General features: G+C 40.1%; 1 pseudogene; it reads right to left on the bottom strand.

The window, feature by feature from the left end:
• Positions 1-2182: 2182 nt before the first annotated feature.
• On the bottom strand, positions 2183-6808 carry LOC118937814 (annotated as a pseudogene).
• Between the last annotated feature and the right edge of the window lie 3815 nt (positions 6809-10623).

Consider the following 10623-nt stretch of genomic DNA (forward strand, 5'->3'; position numbering starts at 1 on the left):
GTGATAACACACTTAAATGACTATTACACCAAAAATAAAAACGTTTTTCAATTGGAATTTGGATGTACTTTGTGCTTTTTATCGCATTGAGAAACATTTCAACCAAATATGATCCAAATTGCCAACACTTTATTTTAAGGGTCCGTCGTAAAACCACTTATAAGGCATTAATAAATTGAGTTCACCATTTATTAATCATTACTCCCACATTTAAAAAAAACATTTACTTATCATTAGTAAAGTCAAAAACATAGACATGCCATTGGTAGACATTCCTTCTGTACCTGGTGAAAAAACAAACAAGCACACAACACAGGATGTTTAAGTAACTTTATATACATGTGTGAATAACTAGCTTACTAGCATTTACAAATGTGGGAGAAATTATTAATAAATTGTGAGCAAGCTGTTTGTAAATGCCTTATAATTGTGTTATAAATGGTTTATTACGGACCCTTAAAATAAAGTGTTACCCCCAAATTTCCACATTGAAATTATGTGGTGTGCCCAGTGGGATGTCTCTGTGAATCCCAGGGCAACAGATAATAGAATTACTAACTTTTGATGCAATAATCATAGATGTTAACGTCACAGCAATTGTCTATGAGTAAATTCAGCACCATATCGCATGGGCAGCGCCACACTGCAGGTCTACGTCCCAGACTGAATCATAAGGCTATGTGTGTCCAGTATACCCGACCTAACCCATTGATCAAAATAAATCAGCATACATCTCTGATTGTACACATGATAGAAATGTTTATGAAGCCAAACAGGTCAAACATAAAGGTATAAAGTAAAACAATGTGAGATATAGTGCCTTCAAAATAGTATTCAGATCCCTTGACTTTTTCCACATTTTGATGCATTACAGCCTTGTTCTATAATTGATTAAATTGCAAAAATTACTCAGAAATCTACACACAATAGGTTTTGATAAATGTTTTTTTAAATAATAAAAATAAAAAATAACAGTATAAAAAATAAAAGTATTTAAGTAAGTATTCAGACCCTTTGCTATGGACTCGAAATTGAGCACAGGTGCATCCTGTTTCCATTGATCATCCTTGAGATGTTTCTACAACTTGATTGGAGTCCACCTGTGATAAGTTCAATTGATTGGACAGGATTTGGAAAGGCACACACCTGTCCATATAAGGTCCCACAGTTGACAGTGCACGTCAGAGCAAAAACCAAGCCATTAGGTCAAAGGAATTGTCCGTAGAGCTCCGAGACAGAATTATGTCAAGGCACAGATCTGGGGAAGGGTACCAAAATATTTCTGCAGCATTTATGTTCCCCAAGAACACAGTGGCCTCTATCATTCTTAAATGGAAGAAGTTTGGAACCACCAAGACTCTTAATTGAGCTGGCCGCCCGGACAAACTGAGCAACTTGGGGAGAAGGGCCTTGATCAGGAAGGTAACCAAGAACCCGATGGTCACTCTGAGAGAACTCTGGAATTCCTCTGTGGAGATGGGAGAACCTTCCAGAAAGACAACCATCTGTGCAGCACTCCACCAATCAGGTCTTTATAGTAGAGTGGCCAGACGGAAGCCACTCCTCAATAAAATGCACATGACAGCCCACTTGGAATTTGCCAAAAGGCACCTAAAGGACTCTCAGACCATATTCTCTGCTCTGATGAAACCAAGATTGAACACTTTGGCCTGAATGACAAGTGAGTCTGAAGGAAACCTGGCACCACCCCTAAGGTGAAGCATGGTGGTGGCAGCATCATGCTTGGGGGTGTTTTTCGGCAGCAGGGACTGGGAGACTAGTCAGGATCGAGGCAAAGATGATCAGAGAAAAGTACAGAGATCCTTGATGAAAACCTGCTCCAGAGCGAACGTTCACCTTCCAACAGGACTACGACCCTAAGCATACAGCCAAGACAATGCAGGAGTGCCATCGGGACAAGTCTCTGAATGTCCTTCAGTGGCCCAGCCAGAGCCCGGACTTGAACCCGATCAAACATCTCTGGAGTGACCTGAAAATAGTTGTGCAGCAACGCTCCCCATCCAACCTGACAGAGCATGAGAGGATTTGCAGAGAAGAATGGGAGAAAATCCCCAAATACAATCTTGTAGCATCATACCCAAGAAGACTCAAGGAGGTAATTGCTTCCAAATGTGCTTCAACAAAGTACTGAGTAAAGGGTCTGAATACTTATGTAAATGTGATATTTCAGTTTTGTTTTTTTAATACATACCTTGTCATTGTGGGGTATTGTGTGTAGATTGATGAGAAACATTTTTTTTAAAATACATTTTAGAATAAGGCTGTAACGTAAAAAAATTTGGAAGGCACTGTGCATGCCTGTAAATTATTGCCTCACAGAATGCAATGCATAATCTGCAGATGGTATATCCTCAGATAATTTTCACCATAAGTGGCTATAATTGCCATTATATCTGTACAATCATCATCATCATCATCATCATCATCACCCTCATCCTAAACTAGGATTGCACATGATATGAATTAAAAGGGATAGCATTATGACACAGACACTGCTGTATTGAGACAAAATACTATGGTGTAATGTTGCAAATTATACGTGCGAAGGAGCATGGATACAAACAGACACAGAGGGTTATAATTTATGGGTTGTTGATATTAATAGTTAGTGAGCATCCACAAGAAATTACCTTGAATTGTATGCACAGTCTGTCCCACTATATTCATTTAGAAAAGTCACTGTTGATCAGATTGTCCTCTCTCTGCTCAAGCTTGGGTCATAGCTAGAGACGGACCTCTTCTTCTTTCCAAATATAGAAAATTAGTTCAGCTCTCCTCTGGGCACAAGCTTCAGTGTACAGTAGCCAGACAGCATGCCAGGGATGTAGACATTGGGCTGGTAGTCAGGTGGTTGCTGTGCAGATAGGGGCTGGGTGTACCTTAGAGTCCACGTACGGTTTAGAACACCTCCTACACTCCCAACTTCTCCTTCCTGGGTGGACATGTTGCAGTCTGCTAACAAAACAAACCACATAATAAAGTGTTGGTTAGTGTTGTGATTTCTGCAATAGCAACATGCCCTACAGTTTGAATTTCAGAGATTTTTCATAAATGTCCAGTCAATGTTCGCTTGCTTGAGAGGAAACATTTAAACAGTAAGGTTAGCAATACAGCAGAAATGATAGACCACATTAATTACAAATAATTGCCAGAAAATAAATATTATTCTGTGAGAAACATTACATTATTTAATATGCAATGGATAGTTTAAATTGCTCTTTGGAAGAAAGAAATACACACTAGTACTACAATGAATAGGAAAACGGGCAGTACAGTTGTTTCATTCTTGCATTATTAATGCGACAGTTCATTAAAATACCCATGTACCTATTGCCCCCCTGCGGCACAATGGAGCATCCCTAGGAAGAGGCAGATTATCTAAAATTGCAAGTGATCCACCATCCCGTCAGTAATTGCAAATATATGTATGCAAATCAGCATTTTGTTTTTATGATGTAGTACTTGAATTACTTTTATTTAGTTATATTCGGATGCATTCATTATTTTATCTTTAATGTATGAGTTCCACACGTCATGCACTACTAACTCGAAAGGCCTTGAAACGTCAGTTTATTCTTTAGCAAACAAATTGATATTGTTGGATTGTTGAGGTAATTAGCAAAACTATACAATACGTTGTTTTGCTTATTACACGGACTACTTCACATGACCTCTCTCTTTATATAAGTCTATAAAATATACAATTATATTATATTCAAATTATTAGTGGATAGGCTATCTAGGTCTAGTCAATGATTAAACTCGAGTCTCACTCGCTCCTGATGCTTGCTCACTCGCTCCTGAAAGTCGGCTATTTTCTTCTCCCTCCACTTCAATATAGAATCTTCACGCATAATTCTAATAGTATGACTGAAAATATTTGTTCAGTCTCTAAGATAACTTTATAAGTTTATCATAGCGTTTCTGACTCATGCATCATTGTTTTCCATTCGTTTTCTCCTATCTTTGCAATGCTTCTTATTTGTTGAAAAAGCATGACAATCACCGAAACAGGATACAAATAAAATGATATATTACAATTTTAAAATGTGTCTGTCTGATGTGATTAAGTTTGAAACAGTATACATCGTTCGGAGTAATTGCTCCGTTGTTCACTATCAGGTTGCGGAGGTCCTGTGCGTTCCAACTCGATGTCGTCTGTGCCCTTGGTGTTATCCTTCTGTGGAGTTGCAGTTATCTGGATGCATGGCTTTAGGAACATGAAATCGCTCTTTGATGATTCCTGGGTCAGTCACATCTTGAAGTAGTGTGCCTGTGAAAGGGGGCCGTTGCATTTTTGCCTCGTCGCAGTTCGTGGATCCTTTGGTGCCTGTGGTTTTCTGCACATTCAGGTTGGACTTCTTGATCACATCAGCGGTAGACTCCTCAGATCGGAACTCGCAGCATCCACTAAAAGAGAAATTAAATCCTCGAATGGAAGGTCCCTGTATGCCCTTATCCGGGCCAAAATAGCCATCAGAAACGTGAACGAGATAGCGCACAGAGACACTACTAAGCACCGCGTATTTTGGTCGAAAATAAAAACATTCACAATAACATTGTTGCTCAGGGGAGGGAAACCGGAATCTTGTGATTGGACTAAAATTTGAACGTTTCTTAGCTGATCATTGTCAAAAGAACGCTGGGCGTACATATTTCCATTGTCTGAGTTTATGAAGACGTAGGTGGACACCGGCATTCCCTGTATATGTGATATATATATATATATATATATCCAGAATAGTGTAAGAAAGATAGGCATTTTGGTCCGAATCTGGATCCAGGGCAGTAAACAAATTGAGGTTCCTGTTGCGTTATTCTCTCTCAAATATACAGTGTATGATGGCTGCTTGAATCGGGGTGCGTTGTCATTCATGTCTGACACTTGCACTAAAATAGTTGTCATTGTGAACAAGGGAGACGCGCCCATTTCCCGTGCTGTGAGAGTGATGTTGTAGTCAGAAATGGTTTCTCGGTCCAAAAAAAGTTACCAAAGTGTAATAATTCTTAAAAGAGGAGTGGAGCTGGGACATGATCTGGAATTTCACAGTCAACGTTCCCATTTTCACCTGAGTCCTTGTCCATGACACTAATGACAGCTATCACAGTCCCGGGTGGTCCGTCCTCTTGGACAGGTGTGGACACTGATGTCAAAATCACCTCCGGGAGGTTGTCATTCACATCTATGATATCACCAGAACCGTACAGTGCACGGCCACTGCCGAGGAGCTCATGTCCCTGGCTTGCACATCTATTTCTTGCATCCTGTCTTTTTCGTAATCTACGACCCCTTTCACTCTGATCTCTCCAGTGCGCGAATCCATGCTGAAAATCTCGCGCACCTTAATGGGTGCATGCCCGATGAAAGCGTATGTGATTTCCGCGTTTGGACCGTCATCCAAATCCGATGCGTTTAGTTTAATCACAACAGTGTCCTTCGGTGCGTTTTCCACAAGCTTCACTCTGTAGAAAGACTGGTCGAACACCGGCGCGTTGTCATTTGCATCTATAACTGTTATATTGATCTGCGTTGTCCTGGGCCTCTCTGGCGAGCCTCCATCCACATCAGTCAGCACAATTCGGTGCGTATTCTGCTCCTCTTGTGTCCAGGACCAACTCCGCAAACGTACTGCTAACGCTAGGCGTCCAGGGCGAAATGGCCGTTCACACTCAGCAGATAGGAGCGGAAAGAGTCGCTGCCAACGTCCAAGTCCTGCGAACTCTCCAGCAGGGGAAACGGGACACGGTTGTGGGGTCAATTTCACGACCTACGTATTGAATTCAAAATAAAATAAATCGTGAACATGAAAAAAAAAGTTGAGAATGTAAACATTATATTTCCGAGGACGGGTGAAATAATGGATGTTGAAATCAAAAACCAAACAACCCCAAAACGTGTAGGCAAATCATTTTAAAGCGAGAGCAAAACTCTATGACAAATGATAAAAACATATATTTGAAAAAAAATGCATTTTTTTTTCGGTTAAACTTTCCCAGCAACCAATACTATTGAATACATTTTGCCTACGCTCTTGCCTGCATGTATAAAATTACAGTTTGTTCTTAACTGACTTGCCTCGTTAAATAAAGGTCAAATAAAACATTTAATAAATGTACAACCTTTTGGTTACGCTACTCGTATATTTGCTTTCGATGTATGTTTCTTTGCTTTCACTGCCATTATTTTCGATTGTGAGTTGTTGGCATTTTTTTTCCGTAAAGGGCGGAGTTTAGAGGGAGGCCTAGACAATGAGTCTCCATTGGCCCGCTAGTTTTGGAGTGACGGTTTGTCTATTTTATTTTGAATTCAATACAAATTGACCCCAAACCCATGTACCGCCACCTCGGATATATCTTGATTAAACTCGCTCCACGGAAAACTGGGAGAGTTATCGTTTACATCTAAAATATCCACCTCAACCCTTAATATTTCCAAAGATTTTTCGATTACCATGGCAAATGGAAAGAGCAAGAGAGACTGTTCACATAGCTCCTCTCCATCAATTATTTCGTTTACAAATAAAATACAATTTTCTAAATTCGTCTCAAAGTATTTTAATTTTTTTTTGTGCATGAAACTATTCTGAACCTGCGCACAGAGTCTCTCCACGTAGAAACCAAAGCCCAAATCCTCGGCTATATTTCCAATTTAAGCCACATGTTCCAGTTCCTCAGGGATTGAATAGCGATTCTGAGCTCAAACAAAATCCAGGAAACATTTGATGAGAGCTAGGCATGTCACCTGCCATGTCCCCGCCAGCCGTTTCTTCGCGCCTCGGAGGTCCATCTGAGCGACGCACTATATATACAAGAATGCGCAGTCCATGTCCAAAACGCACTCCATAACCGAAAAGGGTTTCAGTTAGAAAATAGCCACATTTACATCTATGTTATTCTGTATATAATCATATCTGAATTGTCCTCTTTCCTTCTCAAAGTGGAGCCGTTGTGTTTGCCCTAGCAGAGTGTCTTTGAATGTGTGTGAGTGAAAGAAAAAGAAGAGGGAGGGGTGTTGGGAGGAGGTTGCTGTCTCTGATCAGCATTGTGATGCTCGCTAGCGTGTGTGTGTGTACGTATTTGTTTGTTAATTGGCTCAATCCCAGTATTCCGATAGGGAGAATCGACAACTGCTCTGATTTCAGTTTGATCACCACACCACCATAATCTTTTTCACTAATAAAATCCAGCGAAACTGTTATTTAGCCCAAATTCTACAGGACGAGAGATACAATGACAGGCTATCATAGGTCAGTTCAATTAAACTAATATATATCAGGTGAAGGTTAAAAGACAATTAGCCTGTATTGTCCATGGGACATCTGTAATAGCATTATTTCATATTTCAAAACGTTTATTTCACATTTTAGGGTTGAGTTACAAATATGAATCATGTTTATTTGATCCTCAATTTTCCAAATAGGTTGCACAGCATAGGCTAGGCCTACTGCAGCACCTGCATTCGAAATAGCCTATTAAAATGAAATGACTGGCTAAAACGAATAACTATTGTAATGAAATGGAAATTCGATATATTTAAAGATCAAATAAGTAATATCCCACTAAAGTAAACAACCAAAACGTATATTCAAAATACAAAAAAATATATATACAGCACCAGTCAAAAGTTTGAACACACCTACTCATTCAAGGGTTTTTCTTTATTGTTACTATTTTCTACATTGTAGAATAATAGTGAAGACATCACAACTATGAAATAATACATATGGAATCATGCAGTAACCAAAAAAGTGTTAAACAAATGGGATGGCCTATCCCTGCAGAATGCTGTGGTAGCCAGCTGGTTAAGTGTGCCTTGAATTCTAAATAAATCACAGACAGCGTCACCAGCAAAGCACCCCCATGCCATCACACCTCCTCCTCCATGCTTCACGGTGGGAACCACACATGCGGAGATAATCCGTTTACCTACTCTGCATCTCACAAAGACACGGTGGTTGGAACCAAATATCTCAAATTTAGATTCATCAGACCAAAGGACAGATTACCACATGGTCTAATGTCCATTGCTTGTGTTTCTTGGCCTAAGCAAGTCTCTTATCATTATTGGTGTCCTTTAGTAGTAGTTTCGTTGCAGCAATTCGACCACGACGGCCTGATTCACGCAGTCTCCTCTGAAAAGTTGATGTTCAGATGTGTCTGTTACTTTAACTCTGTGAAGCATTTATTTGGCCTGCAATTTCTGAGGTGCAGTTAACTCTAATGAACTTATCCTCTGCAGCAGAGGAAACTTTGGGTCTTCTATTCCTGTGGCCCTCCTCATGAGAGCCAATTTTATCATAGTGTTTGATGGTTTTGCGACTGCACTTGAAGAAACTAATTGGCTAAAACGCATTAAGAAGGAAAAAAATCTACAAATTAACTTTTAACAAGGCTCACCTGTTAATTTAAATGCATTCCAGATGACTACCTCATGAAGCTGGTTGAGAGAAGGCCAAGATTGTGCAAATGTGTAATTTCATAGTTTTATTGTCTTCACTATTATTCTACATTGTAGAAAATAGTAAATAATAAATAAAAACCATTGAATGAGTAGGTGTACACAAACTTTTGACTGGCACTGTACACACAACTACACACACACATTTTGAAACAAATACAAAAAGTAAAGGGGGGATCAACCCATCTGGTCTTGGTCCTAATTATGACAAACCTGTAAAGCTGCAGATGTGGTAAACCTGGGTAAAAAATATATATATATATCCTAATCTTTCATTTCAAATTATATTTATAGAAATGATCATCAATCTGATGTATCAAAGTCAAAAAGCAGTACAGCCTACCTTTGGTGAAGGCAGCGGTGCTCAAAGGAATTTACAGGAAGGGAAGATGCAAATGCATGATACAGTATTTTGTTTCAGTACATGTGGAGGCCAGTAGATGGAGACAGAGACTTTAGATATGGATATAATTAGTCTGAGTCAATGGGAATCTCTCTCTCTCTCTCTCTCTCTCTCTCTCTCTCTCTCTCTCTCTCTCTCTCTCTCTCTCTCTCTCTCTCTCTCTCTCTCTCTCTCTCTCTCTCTCTCTCTCTCTCTCTCTCTCTCTCTCTCTCTCTCTCTCTCTCTCTCTCTCTTCTCTCTCTCTCTCTCTCTCTCTCTCTCTCTCTCTCTCTCTCTCTCTCTCTCTCTCTCTCTCTCTCTCTCTCTCTCTCTCTCTCTCTCTCTCTCTCTCTCTCTCTCTCTCTCTCTCTCTCGAGATGGAGCAGGGTGCCACAAACAGGGAATGTCAGGATTAACACTCATGTTCAATGTATGCTGTCATGTCAGTGTCTAATGGGAGGAGGGTGTCTGAAAAGAGGAGAAGAACCTCAAGGAGATACCTTGGTAAGGAGAGAGGGAAAGGCAGAGGGCAAGAGAAGGATAGTGGGTGATGGCAAACGCAGTGGGGAAGATGAAGAGTACAGAAGGGAGAGAGAGAGAGCAAGGAAGGAGAGGATAGAGGGTAGAAGACTATAGGGGCAGACACAGCACCTGTTACTCAGTTGTGTAAACCAGAGGATTCCCTCAGAAAAAGGGCATATACTCTAAATGAATAGGAAAGTGCTGAGCGTCTGTCTCACCCCTTCACAGTCAGAGCTCGCACACGAAGTCAGAGTGTATGGTGGTGGATCAAAACATGTGTTATGTAAAAGATGGCCTAAGGTCACTTTCAGTAGGAAGTACAGATGACAGCTGGGTTAGTTCATAAAGATATCTTTACGAACTAGAAATTAGTTAATAACGATATGGGAAGGGTTAGATAGAATATGGACAGACTTCTAAAGGACTGGCATAACATACTGTAAAATGGTGTGGCTTGCAGAACTACAGTAGTTTTGGATGATTGGCTAATTGATGTGCAGTTCCACTGTGTTCCTCAAAGTGGCAGCACTGGTGCCTACATCAGTCTCACCTGGCTGTTTGTCAGCAGTGTTCATTATCTCATGTTAATATCACTTCCTGGTACTCCAACACAACTACAGTCGAGTGACCTAAATGTACTCTTTGACACTAAGGCATTCCAATGAACCCTGAACAAGGCCACAGATTAGAGATTATTATCCAAGGACAAATGCTCACCTGTTGTCCTATTCCCTTACTGTTGTGTGCATTTTTCCACCACACTTTTTATTCCCAGCAGCCTATGTTTTTGTGTGAAAAGTGAGGATTGTGAAATGTTACTTGATTGAATAACACCCATGGTGCATCGGAGAACATGCTCTATCTATGTACATGGAATACATCTCAAACTCCTGTGTTCAAACAAGGGATGCATTCAATAACCCTTCCATTGTCTGAGTGTGTCTCCAATCGCAACACTGTTTTTTTTTGTTTTTTTGTGTTTTTACCCAAAAGCTCAACTATAATCCTTCACTACTAGGCTCATACTTCAACTGTGTCTGCACAGCATTGATATAGTTATTGCACATGCTGAAGTTGGACACAACAGGGAATAAGTCACTGGAGACATTAAAGGCCTTCTATCCTATTTTATATGCCGATATTCTATTGTCTATTTCGTTATTGTCTCCTTTAATCTCCTTGCTCCTGCCAATCCATCTTCTCTTTTCCTTTCCTGTTCTATTTTGAGCTCATTTCAGGT

The sequence above is a fragment of the Oncorhynchus mykiss genome, chromosome 12 (genome assembly GCF_013265735.2).
Source record: "Oncorhynchus mykiss isolate Arlee chromosome 12, USDA_OmykA_1.1, whole genome shotgun sequence".
Classification (NCBI taxonomy): Eukaryota; Metazoa; Chordata; class Actinopteri; order Salmoniformes; family Salmonidae; genus Oncorhynchus; species Oncorhynchus mykiss.